Source organism: Trachinotus anak, unplaced genomic scaffold, assembly GCF_046630095.1.
Source record: "Trachinotus anak isolate AG129_WGS33_773 ecotype Australia unplaced genomic scaffold, CSIRO_AGI_Tana_v1 ptg000025l, whole genome shotgun sequence".
Taxonomy (NCBI): Eukaryota; Metazoa; Chordata; class Actinopteri; order Carangiformes; family Carangidae; genus Trachinotus; species Trachinotus anak.
The window spans coordinates 240679-256399 of NW_027273876.1; the positions used below are offsets into that span (position 1 = coordinate 240679).

The 15721-nt window shown below is 43.2% G+C and overlaps 1 long non-coding RNA gene across 3 annotated transcripts; it reads left to right on the forward strand.

The window, feature by feature from the left end:
• Nucleotides 1-6978: 6978 nt before the first annotated feature.
• Nucleotides 6979-12943, forward strand: LOC139608788 (uncharacterized). Of its 3 annotated transcripts, none has more exons than XR_011685094.1 (5): nucleotides 6979-7190; nucleotides 8205-9534; nucleotides 9968-10063; nucleotides 11434-11596; nucleotides 12313-12943. It is a non-coding gene; the product is annotated as an uncharacterized lncRNA (long non-coding RNA). The 3 variants fall into 3 exon arrangements; XR_011685095.1 differs by having other exon boundaries at nucleotides 8205-9090; nucleotides 9365-9534; nucleotides 11434-12943; XR_011685093.1 differs by having other exon boundaries at nucleotides 11434-12943.
• The last annotated feature ends 2778 nt before the right edge of the window (nucleotides 12944-15721 follow it).

Below are 15721 nucleotides of genomic sequence, written 5' to 3' on the forward strand. Positions count from 1 at the left end.
GGAAGAGTTTTGGTCGCCAATAATTTGGTTGCCTCGACTTTCTGGCACAGACTAACTGCGATGACACCACCAGCAGGCCTGATGGAGGATATTCAGCGGGCCTTAGTGGACTCTTTCTGGTCTGGAAAACACTGGGTTCAGGCAGTGGTCCTCTACCTCCCTGTGGCCAAAGGGGGGCAGGGACTAATTAGCATCCAGTCCAAAGTTGCCTCCCTTAGGCTCCAGACTGCACAGAGACTGCCCTACAGCTGTGTTCCAGGGTGGATTGATACAGCTCAACTGCTGCTGAGGAGAGCTGGTCGTCTGGGCTACAACAAACAGCTCTTCCTCCTGCGAACCTGAGGATCCACTGTTCTTCAACAATCTTCTTGATACTGAAACCTTGCGTTCTGCCAGCCTGTGAGCCAACCTACATCAGGCTGGCTACACTAAACTGGGACACCTGTTGAAAGTGTCAGCATCATCTCTGAGAGACAACAGCAACGTCACTTCCATCCGGCTGAACCACAGGATGGTGGAGGAGGTCTGTGCTGCTCTGCCACATTCTCTGAGACTGTTTGTCAGGAACAAGACTGAGTGTGGTCTCTGGGATGAAGACTGTGAATACAGTTTTCCTTCTCTGCTATCGTGTCCCCTCACCTGGACAAGTTTCAGGAGACAGTTTGGCAGTTTACCACCTCTGCGTAATGGTCCTGAAACTGTGCTCTCTGGAAGGGATTAGGGAGTCGAGGTGGGCCGAGTTTTTTGGTCCAGACTTTTCCCAGAAAGGCAGCTGGCGGTCCCTGTACAAGCTGCCCATTGAAAAACGGACAGTGGACCTCCAGTGGAGGATTCTACAAGGGGCAATAGCTACGAACAGATGCAGAGCGCACCTTGATCCAGAGCTGCAGGAGGGGTGTACGTTTTGTTCACAGGTAGAGACTATATAGCACCTTTTTGTTGAGCGTCCTTGCTTGGCAGCACTTTTTCAGCTTCTAATGAGGTTGTGTCAGGGTTTGGGGGGGGGGGTTTTCTTAAGTTTTGTTTATTTTTGGTCCAAAATACTGTGCTAGGACAAGACACGTACATTGCATATTGAACTTTTTTATGTGATTCTGCAAAGCTGGCCATTTGGCTAACTCGCAGGAATCAGGTTCAAGGTGCTGGCAGCGTGGAAGTGGTGCCAGTTCTGGAAGGACTGCTGAAGGGCCGATTGAGGGTGGAACACTCTTACTTTCAGATGATGGACAATATTCAGGACTTTAGCTGCACATTGGCTGTTGGAGGAGTTTTGTGCTCTGTGAGGGAGAGTGGGGAATTAATTATTAATTATTATAATGGTCTGATGTGATCAGGATTCTTGTTGGAATGGGCCAATAAAGGGACTTTGAAACCAAACCTCCTCTCCTCCTCTCTCCTCTCCTCCTCTCCTCCTCTCCTCTCACACAGAGAAAGAGGTGGATATTATCTAAAGGAGTTTCTCTGAATGGAAAGCAATTAAAACTGAACATCAACACCATTAACCCCAAACTCACACACATAAATCCTCTCTCTCTCTCTCTCTCTCCCTCCCTGTATGTGTGTGTGTGTGTGTGTGTGTGTGATTGGCTGCTAATCCTAGTTAAATTAATGAGAAGAAAGTTAATTTGTGGTTTTGGTTTTGACCCTTTTCTGCTCAGAAAACGGATTACACACAACAATACAACACACACACACACACACACACGCACCATGAATCTCTGTGTGTGTGATAATAAATGAAGGGTAGAATGAGAGACGACAGGTTTGCTCAGTCTAATTTTTCAAATCTCTAATGAGGAAAACACACACACACACACACACACACACACACACTCAGCAGTCATCAGTGAGTTGGATGAGGTTGTTATAAAGGTCTTGTTATTAAATTAATCTCTCTCATTATTTTTGACCCTCTGTACCCCCCAATCCCACCACCACACACACACAAATTGTCTCTCTGTGTCTCCCTCGCTTCAGTGCCTTCTCACTGCTCTCTACTTTTAATTGTTGATCAACACTGATCAATAAGGTGATAGATGATGTGATTGATGATTTATCCTCAAATGTCACACAGGTAAATCCACCGGTCCTTCATCTGATCAAAACAATGTCAATGCATTTCTACACAAACACACACACACACACACACACACACACACACACACACACACAGGTGGTTGTGGTCTTAAAAGCTCCATCAGTTAAATAGCTGAATTTGAATAAAACACACATTGAATAATGAGTGTGTGTGAGGAGTGTTTGATTTCCTCAGTGGAGTAAACGAGGAGGGTGGAGCTAACAGTGACTGTAACCACTCACTCATCACACACCTGTCAATGAAGTTGACTCTATACAGTGTGGTGGAAATTCTCTGCTGTTGGTGAAGAATGAAATAGAGACTTCTTCTGGCCGGCAAGGTTTTTATTTTCTTTGCAAAGAAAAGGTCAATCAACACACGAGCGGTCAGAATGAAGAAAGAGCCCGAGTATGGGGAGACCTAAACATTTATGCCTGAGGAACACCCCTCAAGAGTTTATCAAAAGGGCCTTTGATCTTGTTGCCTTTTGGCACCTTTTCCGTCTGCTGCAGGCACCACTACCCCCCCCCCGGGGTGATGTTTCACACTTGGGGTATCCTGCAGGGTTTTGTATCTAGGTGGGAAATTAAGAGGTCTAGACATCACAGTTCACAAATGGTTAAAAGACAAAAGGACCTGATATCGTGGTGGGAAAGCAGGAGGTGGGGCATCTCAAGTGGTTGAAACACAAGGAAATTGAAATTACAATTACAACAGTCAAACCTTCACACACCTGTTGTACAGCAGGTTATTTAATCTGATTGGTCAGGTTCTGAAATCTGATTGGTCAGGTTCTTTAATCTGACTGTTACTGTTATAAACACAGAGCAGAGCTGATGACAGTGATCTATTCATCATCATCATCATCATCATCATCAGTAAAGACAGTGAAGCAGTTTCTACTGTGAATCGACTGTTTCAGACTTAGTTCAGATCAGTGAAGCAGCTGCAGCAGCAATTAGACTGAACCAAGACATTTCAGTGTTAGTTTGTATGGAAATGAGCTGAAAGCCTGTTTTTATGGACAAACACAACACACACACACACACACACACACACACACACACACACACACACACAGAGCAAAGAAGTGCTGATGATTCAGACTCTGAGGGGAGGCAGGAAAAACTGCTGTGATTAGACAGGAAATATGGAAATACAATGGACACGCACATCGCCCTGTAAATGGCGTTGTCTCTGGAGGTTTGCACACACACGCACTAAATGAAGACTGCTGACAGAAACATCAGACCTCATACAAATACTTTAAATACAGTAATAGTACTTCTGCTTGTAGTACTCTGACTACATCTGATACTACAGGTAGCAGTACAGCAGTATGTGTGTGTGTGTGTGTGTGTGTGTGTGTGTGTGTCTCAGACCTGCTCTCTGCAGTGAGTCCTCTCTGGAAACAAACTGTGAGCTGAAATTACAAACTAAGGTTAATCTGTTCTCCATCAGTGTATTTCTCTGGACACAGATACCACGTTGATGTGAGGAGTTGAAGCAGACTGTCACACTAGTTTTAATCTCATAACCCAGCTCTTCCATCTCTGTGCTGATTGTCTCTGCTGCTCACTTATTATTTTTCTGCTCAGTTATAAAACTTTGCTGCAGAGCCTCGGCTGATAAATAGCAGGTGATGGATGTCGGCTCCTCGGCCCTCAGACTCCACTCCAACATGAAAAAGAGAAAGACTATTATTTCTTATCATCTTCTTAACATTATAAGCAGTGGAGTGTTATCAGGGGAGCAGAGAGGAGGTGCTCTGATAGACTGTCACCTCCTCTCCTCCGATAGCATCACACAGAGATGAGAGGGGGAGGACGAGTGAGAAGGGGGGAGGAGGGTGAATGACAGAGATATTACCGCTGTGAAAGATTTGAGTGGTGATTTCCTCCATGACAAATGACCCAGTGAGGAGAGGAGCAGGGGGGAGGGGGAGGAGGGAGGAGGAGGTGTGGACAGCCGACTGTCTGACAGCTCAAATTATAGGAGAAAATATCATGAGTGTGCCTGGAGCCCTGGACCTGCTGCAGGACTCAGGTTCCTGCAGGACTCAGGCTCCTTCTCTTCAGACTCAGGTTTTAGAAAATAATAAAACATATTTGTCACAATTCTACTAATTCATTAATTAGTTTCAGTTTCCTGATTTATTTTGAAATACTGATGTCTCCTCTGGTTTCAGGTACTTCACTTCCTGTCCCCTGTGTCGATCACAACATCATGATGTTCTCAATAAACTCTAATAATCAGTCAGTGAATCTCCACATCAACATCAACCAGCAGATCATAATAACAGTCCTCCACAGGAAACTGATGATGATGATGGAGGAGGAGGAGGAAGAGGCAGTAGGGTGGAACAAACAGGAAGTGACAGAACACAGGCATGAAGCTTTAAAAACACATCAGGAGACATTTCAGTTAGCATGTTCTGCTAAAAGGCTATTGTTGTTGACACACGCGCACACACACACACACACACACACACACACACAGAGTGCTCCATTATCAGTGTTCAGGCTCATAAATTATCGATGACTCCACTTCAGTGTCTTTCACCTAAATCGGACGATCAAGGTTCAACATGAATAAAACAACAGCCTCTCTCTCTCTGACTGACAGCCCGCTCTCTCAGTCATGTGACAAAAAACACTGATTTGAAATGATTTTCAAATTAAAGGATGACCTCCTCACATTAACACAGGTGACGACGGTGCTGTGATGAGCACATAAATGTTGGTGGTGAACTGTGACATTCTTCCTCTGAAGTTCCGTCTCATTCAGCTTGCAGTTTCATCAGCTGATGTCTCTGCAGCATTGCACTGATACATACCTGTGGACAGGTAAGTCCACCTGCCTTGTGGTACATGCTCTATAGCTGCAGGTACTGCACATGATGTAAATCTATATGAACATGTGTCCATGTATTTACTCAACATGTGAGGTAACATTCAAGGACACACTGTTTATCTCACTGTTCTCTGCGTGTGTGCGTGTGCGTGTGCGTGTGCGTGTGTGTCTGTGTGTGTGTCAGAGCTGTGATGTCATCACACCTGCAGACAAGTGAGGTATTTCCTCATTGTTCTCTCCAGGTGCAGTAGGTGCGATGACACTGACTCAGTGGGAGGGGCTTTGTTTGGCTGTAGTTGATGTAATCTGATTGGATGGCTGGTCTCTGTCATCATCCAATATTAACAAGTTTGTCAGTTATTAACTATTAACAAGCAGCAGAGCTCGTTAATCATTAATGAGGTGGTGAGTTCATGTTTTAACAACATCGTCCTGTCAGAGAGCATCACAGCTCACACACACAAACAGAGAGAGAGAGAGAGAGAGAGAGAGAGAGAGAGACACACACACACACACACACACACACAACTACAGATTTATTGGAATGAATTATGAATGGATGCTGCGTTCCAATTGGCCACAGATTCACTAATATATTTCATAATTAATAATGAGGCGGGCCTATTGCACCATTTAGATAAATAGATTTGAGCGATTATTGAGACTGAGACATAATGACCTGGATGATGGACTTAAACACCCCGTTTGGCCTCCACATACACACGCACATACACACATCTCGAGAAGGAAACACAAAGTCAAACCTCTCAGGAACACAAACTTCCAGACTGCGTCACGCAGACTCGGCTGATTGGCTGGAAATGAATTTTCTCTTCGATATTAACGAGGAGCAGTCGCAGGAAAAACAAGTCCAAATCAAATACCCACCAGCCCCAGCGCCTCCCTCACCTCCACTCACCCGCTGCACCTGAGAGTCAGTATATATACATACCATTTGTTTCCATTTACATGGAGAACATTGGGTTATTACGGCCATAATTACTGCGTGGTGGGGGCCCGGCGCCGTCTTCATATCTGCCAATAAACTGCCGACCAAACACCCAGCGCCACCGTGAAGCAGGGAATCATGGGAATGAAATTAACTCTTGATTTGGAGTGTGTGTGTGGGGCGGCCGGAGCGACGCTCAGGTTAAATGAAAAGATGACTGCAGCCTGTTTGGCGGGGCTGTTCATTTGTTAGCGGGCGCCGTAGGTTCGATTCCCCCAGAGGCCGCAACCACCACCGCCGCCACTGCAACCTGCCGCATCGCATCAGCGCCACGGCAACGGAGAATCAAATATGAAGGGAGATGATGTTCCCCCTGGAAACACGACGTAAATAAACTCTTATGGAAATGTCCATCTGTAATGTCGTTTTGTCACAATCAATTTCCCATTACCCGTCACCGCGGCAACGCATGCCATAATATACCACACACACACACGACTGAAATTCAGTTTGAACAGTGAAGACGAAAAATGAAACGAAACCAGGAGGGAGATGAAGGTTAGAGGAGGAGAGAGGAGGAGGGGAGAGGAGGGAAGAAGAGAGGAGAGGAGAGGAGAGAGGAGAAAGGGGAGGAGAGGAGAGGAGAGTATTTACTGACAGATTTTATGTCAGAGACTAAAAAACAGAGACTTCAGGACCAGGAAATAGGAAGTGATGACATGCTAACATGCTAACTATATAAAATAGATTCTACAACAGCCAGTGAACTCTCTGTTTCTCTGCTCCTGATACATTGTTTAGCAACTTCAGCACACGTACCCACACACACACACACACACAGTGATAATCTGATGCTAATAAAGCAGCAGTGTGTTTGGCATAGGGCCAGCTGGTGACCTTTACATGATGATGAAAGACAAATGTCAGGAGTGTAACTGTGTGTGTGAGTGTGTGTGAGTGTGTGTGTGTGTGTGTGTGTGTGTGTGTCTGTGTGTGTGTGTGAGTGAGTGTGTGAGTGAGTGTGTGAGTGACTCCTTTCTTTGTCAATAAGCTTTAAACACACTCTGCTCTGCATCCAAACAACAGCAGCTGTGTCAGAGGTGACATTTACTCTTACACTGTCAAATCAAAGACACTCACTCAGAAACATCTGTGGTTACCATGGCAACATGTGATCCACTCAAGGTTTCACAGCAGAGCATTATGGGTATTCACAGAGACAACCAGGTGGACAGGGGTTGGTCCAGAAGCTGAGGCTGCAGATCCAGGTCTGGACTCCTGACCCTCCACCAATCACAGCCTTGATTACCTGTGAGTAATTCTGTTAATACTGTTTTACTGACTACAGACTAGACTAGCAGATGAAGCTAAGTAAGAGCAGTGTGTGTGTGCGTGTGTGTGTTCCTGTAGCTGCGTGTGTGTGTTCCTGAGGAGTGTTTTGTAACGAGTCTCTTTAACCCAGATCTGGTGTGAGCTCAGTTTTCAGCCTGAAGGCAGAAAAACCACCTCGCTGTTGAGACTCTGAAGTCCTGAAGTCTGCAGGGACCCTCTGCTGTGGGCAACAATATCTGCTACTGTGTGTGTGTGTGTGAGAAAGAGAGAGAGGCCCACAGAGGATTGAGATGTTACTGGTTTTGTTTCTGCTGAGGCGGCGTTCAGACAGTTAGTGAGCGCTGTTTATGCTTTTGTCTTCTACAGAAGAACTAATTGAATCTGTGTGTGTGTGTGTGTGTGTGTGTGTGACTGTGTGTGTGTGTGTGTGTGTGTTGTCTGTAGATAGCAGTATAAAGTGCAGTCACAGTTTTTTAATTTCCAGCTGCTGACTGTTCTGCACACACTGATACGACTGAGTCTGTCACTGTTGTTCATTAACATGTTGCCAGAGTCAGACCCTTCATCGTCTTCTGATTCATAGTTGTGTTCTTGTGTAGTTGTATAGTTGTGTAGTTGTTTAATTGTATAGTTGTTAACAGTGTAATTGTATAGTTGTTTGGTAGTTGACAGTGTAGTTGTGTAATTGTTGACAGTGTAGTTGTGTTATATGGACCGTCAGCACTGACCAGAAACAGAGAGCGTTCAGTGTTTCCCTCTGAGCTGTGGAGGTGAAGTGTTTTGGTTCTAACTGTAGAACAACGTTCTCCGTCGGTTCAGATCAGCTGTTTGAACCTCACTGATCATCTGTCAGTCATTGATTATTGGAAATGTTCTCCTTCTTTTATGCTGACTTGTTTCTGTGTAGACACGTTTCACACATTCAGCTCACTAAGCCTCAAGGCTGAGCTAGTTTAGCATTTAGCAGCAACTGATGTGTGTGTTTCCTGTCAGCAGCCACAGAGTCGACTCTTCTCCAGGAAACTTCAACAAACTACATCTAAAGTTATGGACCAATCAGAAAAAGAGATGACTCACTTCATCCTCTGACTCACCAGCACCTCTCCAGGTACACAGTGGTACTACAACATGTCCAGAGGTAGCTGTTAGCATGCTAACCTCAGTAACACAACACACAACATCAGGACTGTTTCTACACACCCTGATGAAATCTCTCTCTCTCTCTCTCTCTCTCTCTCTCTTTCCCCCTCTCTCTCTCTCGCACAGACGTGCTGTCAATATCTTATAACCAAATATGTGCATCCTGTCAATATGTGCTGACCAAATAAACATGTCCTATTGGAGGCGGAGTCTGCCTCCAATAGGCTGCAGCCAATCAGAACTCTGCTGGTTTGAATAAAAACTGAAGTAATAAACATCAATAAACCTCCAGATTCAGTAACAGGTTTTATTCCAATAACACATCAGCTGCATCACTCACCTCTCATATCCTTTATTGTTTTAGGTGTGTGTGTGTGTGTGTGTGGGGGGGGGGGGTTCCATAGACCAGTTCACATCCAGAGACCAGAGACCAGGTTCACACACAGAGACACACTCACACACACACACACACACACACACACACACACATACTCTCACACACACACACACACTCACTCACATAAACACACGCACTTCTACTGTGTCCCACAGCTCAGTGTCTTTCAGTTAAGTGGAGTTCAGTTCAGCTGGTTAACCATCTCAGCTCCAGGTAAATCTCTGTGCAGTTCACCTGAGGTTTACACCTGCTGTCTGTGGAGACTTTCCCGCCCTGCACACCTGTAGTGATGCGTTTCATATCAACCAGAGGAAGGTGGAAACACACAACAACATGCTGAAGGTGTAATACTTTTTCTTTGGACTTTATTTCCTGTTGTATTTTGAAATAACTCATCTTGCGCATGCACTGTTTGTTTCTTCTCCTCTGCCTTCTTCCTCTTCCTCTTCTTCTTCTTCTTCTTCTGAGTGGAAGTGGAAGTAGAAGTGTGAGAGCATGTGGTCTGAGAGACTGCTTTTCTTTGTCTATTCTTTGTTCTTCTTGTGTTTTGTGGTTGGATGTGTTTAGTTGTTTAGTGGTGGTATGCGGTGGGTTTTTCTTTGTGTTTTCCGGCCAGGTTTGGTGTGGTTGGCTGGCGTCTCAGATGCCATGGTCAATACTGGTGATCTCTCTGGGCTGACGTGGAGGCACGGCATTAAAGTTCTGAGACACATGTTTCTGAGAATCTGCGCGGGTGTGTGAAGGATAAGGCGGGTGTAGAACAGGGAGTGAACGAACAACAGGTGAGTGAAGAGGGTAAGTCAGCTGGGGTGGACAGGTACACTGTAACGAATTGCGGTAAATTTATGGTGGATTACTACAGTATCTTACTGTATTTTAAAATAATTGTAAATTACTGTTAAATATTCATGCTTACATGTAAATTAACAGTTAATGCTCAGTTAATAATAAGAAACTGTAATTTAACAGCATAAAACAGTATTTTCTGTCAAGCAGTGGAGGAATCGATTCTCTAGTCCAGTCATTATCCATCAGCATCTTACTGATGATTGCGGGCTTATGTTTCTATTTTGATATTTTGCACTTCTTTACTGATCAAACTCCTCAAACTCCTCATTTTTGAGTGACAATATACTAACTGGCTATTCCTGAACTTGACTTTGGAGAGCACATCTCCATCATATCATTTGAGAAGTCCATGTGGAGTTCAACAGAGCAGGACTGTGTTACTCCAAACGGGAAGGAACAGAGGATTTTCCAAAGGGAGTGAGTTAGGACCTACAATCACCAGTCTCTCACCAGGTGGAGAAGTTAGGTGTGTCAGTGTGTTCCTGCCAGGAGCAACATTAAAAACAAACACAAACACATTTTATTATGTACTCCATTGTAGTAGTGTCTGTTTTTCTTGATCAGTGAAATTGAAGAAGGAAAAAAATCAGCTTCCTTAACTTTGCTTGATCATTTCATCATATAGGCAAGTCTGCACATTTAAACTGCATGATATTGTCATATTAGCCAAGTATTGCTGTGTTTGGCTAACATACAGTAGCCTACTTTGTTTTTCTTAAATGCCAGAAGTTATTCTTTTATCACACAAATTTAACTAAAAGTAAGATGATATTGTGTGACATGTGTGCTAAGACATACACTGATATGTTAACATATGTGAGGCACATGCGGACCCACAGTTGCACACCCAATGCTTCTTTTAAGTGTGTTTTTCCTGGATGTCATAGAATTTTCCAAAAGTTCAGAACATTTAAATCTCACGGCTACCACCACTGTCGTGGCCAGTCTAGGTCTACACTGTCTGGTGTGGTTGATTTAACTTGTCATGTTGGCTTGTGCAGTACTAAATGTGACAATACTCAGAACTTTTTCTCACATTTGAAAGTGCATATCATGGAGGGGAAAGAGGTGGCATGCCCTCTCAGAAATTGTGACAAAAGATTTATAGTCCAGTCTTCATTCACATCACATATTTCAAGGAAACATAAAAAGTCCTCCGAAGAGGGTTTGATGGACTGCATTGTGAATCCGTCCAGTTCCCAAGATATTGATGGAGCTAGTGATATGCAGATTGATGAGCCAGGTCAGTTGAGTTGTGAGCAAACAGAGGTCTGCCCAGAGGCTGTGGAAGAAAATCAGTTCTTCAGAAATTTAGCAATGTTTTATCTCAAGTTGCAAGCCAAATTTCTCCCTCCAGCCTCAGTGATTCAGACTATCATAGAGGACTATCAACAGATGACATTAGTCAGTCAGACCTGCTTTTCAAACTCTGTGAAACTCTTCAAACTGTGACAGTGAAGTTCCACACAATTGGATTCTTGTTTTGAGTGTGATTTCTCTCTCATTGTAGAGACCCCCCATTTAGCAATTTGAGGTGTTGCAATTGTTGCTTTGATATTGGCCAATATGGAGTGGGAGCTCCTCCCCCCGTCATCCAGTAGGCCTTGAAGTTATCTTAACCACCTGTGTAACATACAGTAGGCTGGTGTTGTTATATCACCTGTGACATTTTCAACTGTTTATCTATTAAAATTCCAGTTTCCAGAAGGACCTTCATCAGACTAGAGAGTTTTCCAAAAACGAAGCAATCATAGATACATTTCCTGTCATCAGACCAATGTGACAATTATGCATTTGCAGTATTTAATTTCTTTATTCCTTCTTTTTTTTTTAAAGACGGTTCATCGGTATAAATCCGGAAAGAGGTAGCAAGGCCACCCATGGAAAGGTTATCTCCAAAAGGACCGGTAAGGTGGTTCAGAAAAGGGCTGAAAGTGTCAACCCCCACGTTGCCACACTGTTGAATAACTTGCTGGACTTCAAGTGGGACTTCATCAAGGTAGGTGACAGATGTCTTGTCACTCTTTATTATTTGCTTGCTTCAGCTCCATTAAAATGTCATACTAAACACTCGTCTTTGCTTATAAACTTGATAAATTTGCCAAAGCAACATCCTAGAATACCGCAGTCTCGACAGGATCACTGTGCTTGGTTGAGAAGAGCAGCAGGAACGTGTGCAAATAATTTTATCTGGTTTTATCATTGATCAGAGGAACGGTCTGATTTCATTGTTTTGCCTGCTCTTTAAACTTCTTAAAATACATGAAGTACTGTATCAGCTTGTTCAACTACTGCCTCAAGTACTGATGACTACATCAAGTACTGATTAAAATACTTAAAACAAAATTTTGCAAGCACACAATTTGTCTTCTGAAAATTTAAATGTTTCTAGTTTCTGTTTGACTCCATTCCTCCCACTAGTCCTTCTTAACATTCCAACAACATGCTACTCTACTGACCTAGCCTAGTTAGTTTAGGGAGGTAACCCTCCCTAAACTAACTACCCTTTCTCCTTTCTGTCTCTTGCTTTTCTCTTCTTTGAACTTTTCGTCCTGTCTTTAACCATTTTCTCTCTCCCCTGAACAGTTTATTGCTCTGGCCCAGTTCTCCCCCCTCATTTTTATGTTTCTTTTTCTCCCTCCATTAGTCTTTCAGATTTTTATATTTTACCCGAGATGTTGTGTTGCTAATTTTATTTTATTTTTTTTTTTACAGGTACTTGTCATCAGTGACTGAGGAGACCAGCCAAACGCTGCTGTCAAGTACTCACTCTTTCTTTCTCCCCCTCTTTTCTTTCTCCACATCCACTGTTATTGTTCACATGCAAAAGACTTGTTTTCAAGCTAGACTGTTCAGTTACACTGTTCTAGATGCTATTTTAATTCAGCGTCTGAGGTTATGCTCATGAGTTCAGTAAAGTCTGTCACTAATGATTGTATTGGAGATTCTTCCAAATATGGTAATGCAAGACCTTGTCATTTTTGTAATACAAATGTTCTCAATGTTACTAATCTTACAAAGTCTCCTGTACAAATGAGCACTTTGTAATAAACTACAGCAATGTTATGGAATGTGTATTCTCTTGTGTTCTATACCAGGGTTCTTAAACTTATTGCTTAAAGGTCTGCAACTGATTTTTATTCAAGATCAGAGGTTAGGAATGATTGGCAATAACAACAAAATTTAATCAATTCAGTTATGATTATGTCTCTTCATTGAGCCAGCATGCATAGAAACCCTATGTTGAAGATAGAACTGAGGCAGACACAGCCCAGACAGATTGGTAGAAGTTATTAAGTGAAATAAGTTATTAAGTGAAATTAAATATCAGCTGAATAAGTTTAAAGTGAGAGTTCTGTACTGTCTGTTCTGGGAAACCGTGTTAGAGTTAGTGCTCTGCGAGTTCTGGTTCTTGGTTCTTGAAAACAGTGTCAGAATAAGCGCTCCTTGTACTGTCCACTCTTTGCTACTCTCCTCCTCCGTGTCCTCCGCGAGCTTAACCTGCTACTTTTCTTCAGTTGAGCACAGACAGATGAACAGTGATGAATGCGTGTTGTTGCTGAATGTGTTTCTGATCCGCTCGAAGCACGAGAAGGCAAAACGTTATTAAAATATTCTTAAAATATATTAAAATACAAGAAAAGTCAAGCTATGTGTTTATTGTAGGACTTCTGGATGTTGACTGGCTGTCGGGATGAATGTGGTAGCCTAGGGCTGGGTATTTGAAAAGCCCTGCATACTTTGGTTTTAAATTGGTGAGGATTTATACGAATGCAAAAGAGCAGATTTTATAACACACTAGCATATACTGTAAAATTACCATAACCCACAGTTCTCCTACTGTCATGTACTGTAATCCAAAATACGGTAATATACTGTTAAATAAATTGCGGTAGATGCACTGTAAAATTACTAAAACACAGTTATCCTACCATCATGTACTGTAATCCAAAAAACGGTATTATACTGTTAGATACATTACGGTAGATGTGCTGTAAAATAACCACAACACCCACCGTTATTCTACGGTCATATACTGTAATCCAAAAATACGGTAATATACTGTTAAAATAAATAACAGTAGTTGCACTGTAAAGTAACAGTAAAATACTGGCGTCCCTGCTGCCAGTATTTTACTGTTATTTTACAGTGAAATTCTTTACAGTGTAGGTGGAGAGGGTGGTGATCAGGTAGGTAAGTTGAGTGAAAAAGGTGAAACAGGTGAGGGGCTGGTGGATGTGGTGGTTGAGGCTGGTGTGAGTTGTGCGGTTCAGGCAGGTAAGGTGGGTGATGGAGGTGAAGCTGTGGAGCCTGGGTGGACGTCAACGTCTCTGAAACACCATAGTAAGAAGGTGTGGAGGTGGGGTCTAAAGCCAGCAGGCAGACAGTCAGACAGATGGGTAGGAGGGCAGAGCTATCAGATAGTAGTGACAGTGAGGGCTGGGTTTTACTCTCACAGGTCAGACACTAAGGAGAAGTTTAATCCTGCTGAAGCTCTGAAGAAATTTATGCAGGAGACTAAAAACATGAAGGGTCTGAATATAAAGTGATATCTTCTTGATAAACGGGATAACGTTGTTTAACTCAGCCAGACGGCCGAGGCCAAGCTGGCAGTCTACCTGTCATACCCAGAAAGACTGCAAGCGGAGCCGACCTGTGACCTCATGACCTTATGGAGGTTGAACATTAAAACCAGACTGAGGCTGGACTTCTGTTTCTACAGGGTCACGAGGAACATAGAAAGTTTTAAAGAGCAGTGGGCAGAGAGGGGGATATTATGTAAAGTGACTGATCAGGGAGAACTGGAGTTTGCTGATTTCCTGTGAAAAGTGGCTGACAGTTGATGAATGATTGATGTTTAGAGTTTTTTTTGTTTCTTACGTAAGTAAAGTTGTGTTTTAAAAATCTAAAAAAATCTCCTTCTTCTTCCTCCTTCTTCTCTGTTTTTCAATGAATCTTTGATGCAGTCCAGTCTCTGGGTCTGGATGTGGGTCCTGACTGTTCCACTGTGTTGTTCAGTGGAAAAAACCTGCAGCTGTCTGTCAGGTGTTTGTGCTGAGCCTCCAGGTGTGTTTACAGTGAACATAGAGACAACTGAACGTGGCATCAGATGGCATAACCATGGTGACGCACATGGCGCCATCTGATATGTACCTGTTAAACTACCTGAATAATGACTGAATGTCTTGTAGTTGTGGTGTTTCTGTGTTTGACAGTGTTGTTGTAATTCCTCTCCCTGCTACAGGGGGGAGACACAACCTCCTCACTGTGACTTATCAACAGGCATTTAAAACACAAACATCAAAATATTAGGGTCAGGGGTCATTTGTGGATATGCTGCCTTGCTCCTGGGCACCTGAGCTGAGGCACATAGGACTTCCTGTTGTGATTGATGGCGGTCGCTATGGCGACAGAGGGTTGATATGGAGACGTAACCAGACAATGAGATTCCACCTAGAGAACATCATCACTCATCCTCCACATATCGCCACGGCAACACCGCGGTCACCATTTCCTCCAGGCTGTGTGTGTCTGTGTGTGTGTGTTTCTGTTACAGTGTGTGTGATGCAGTGTTAGTCAGTATATAAAACATGTCTGTCTGCATGATAGATGGCCTCATTTTAACCTGACACACACACACACATACACACACACACACTCTCATTGTGTGACAAACTGATAGCAGAGCCAATTAAAGGGCTATTACACTCAACATGCTGTCATTACCCTGGGAGAGGGCACAGTGTTTGTGTGTGTGTGTGTGTGTGTGTGTGTGTGTGTGTGTGTGTGTGTGTGTTTGTATCTGTTATCTGATTTCCTGCTGAACAGAAGAGCAGCTTGTTAACATGAAGTGAGTGCTTATCTACATCACACACACAGACACGCACACAGCTCGGTCAGTGTGGTGTATCTTTTCCTAAATATCACAAACAGGAAATCAGACAAACATCACAAACACAGATTTGAAGTGACACAGGTTAGAGTTTGTTTAATAAACTTTTATTAAATGTTTGTTGAGTTGGTGAAATCACTGTGGCACAGACAGTTTATGTTCATTGTGACTCCATAACTGTGATTATGTGTTTTTGTTAAATGAACACAAGCTTGACGTTTTACTGAAGAA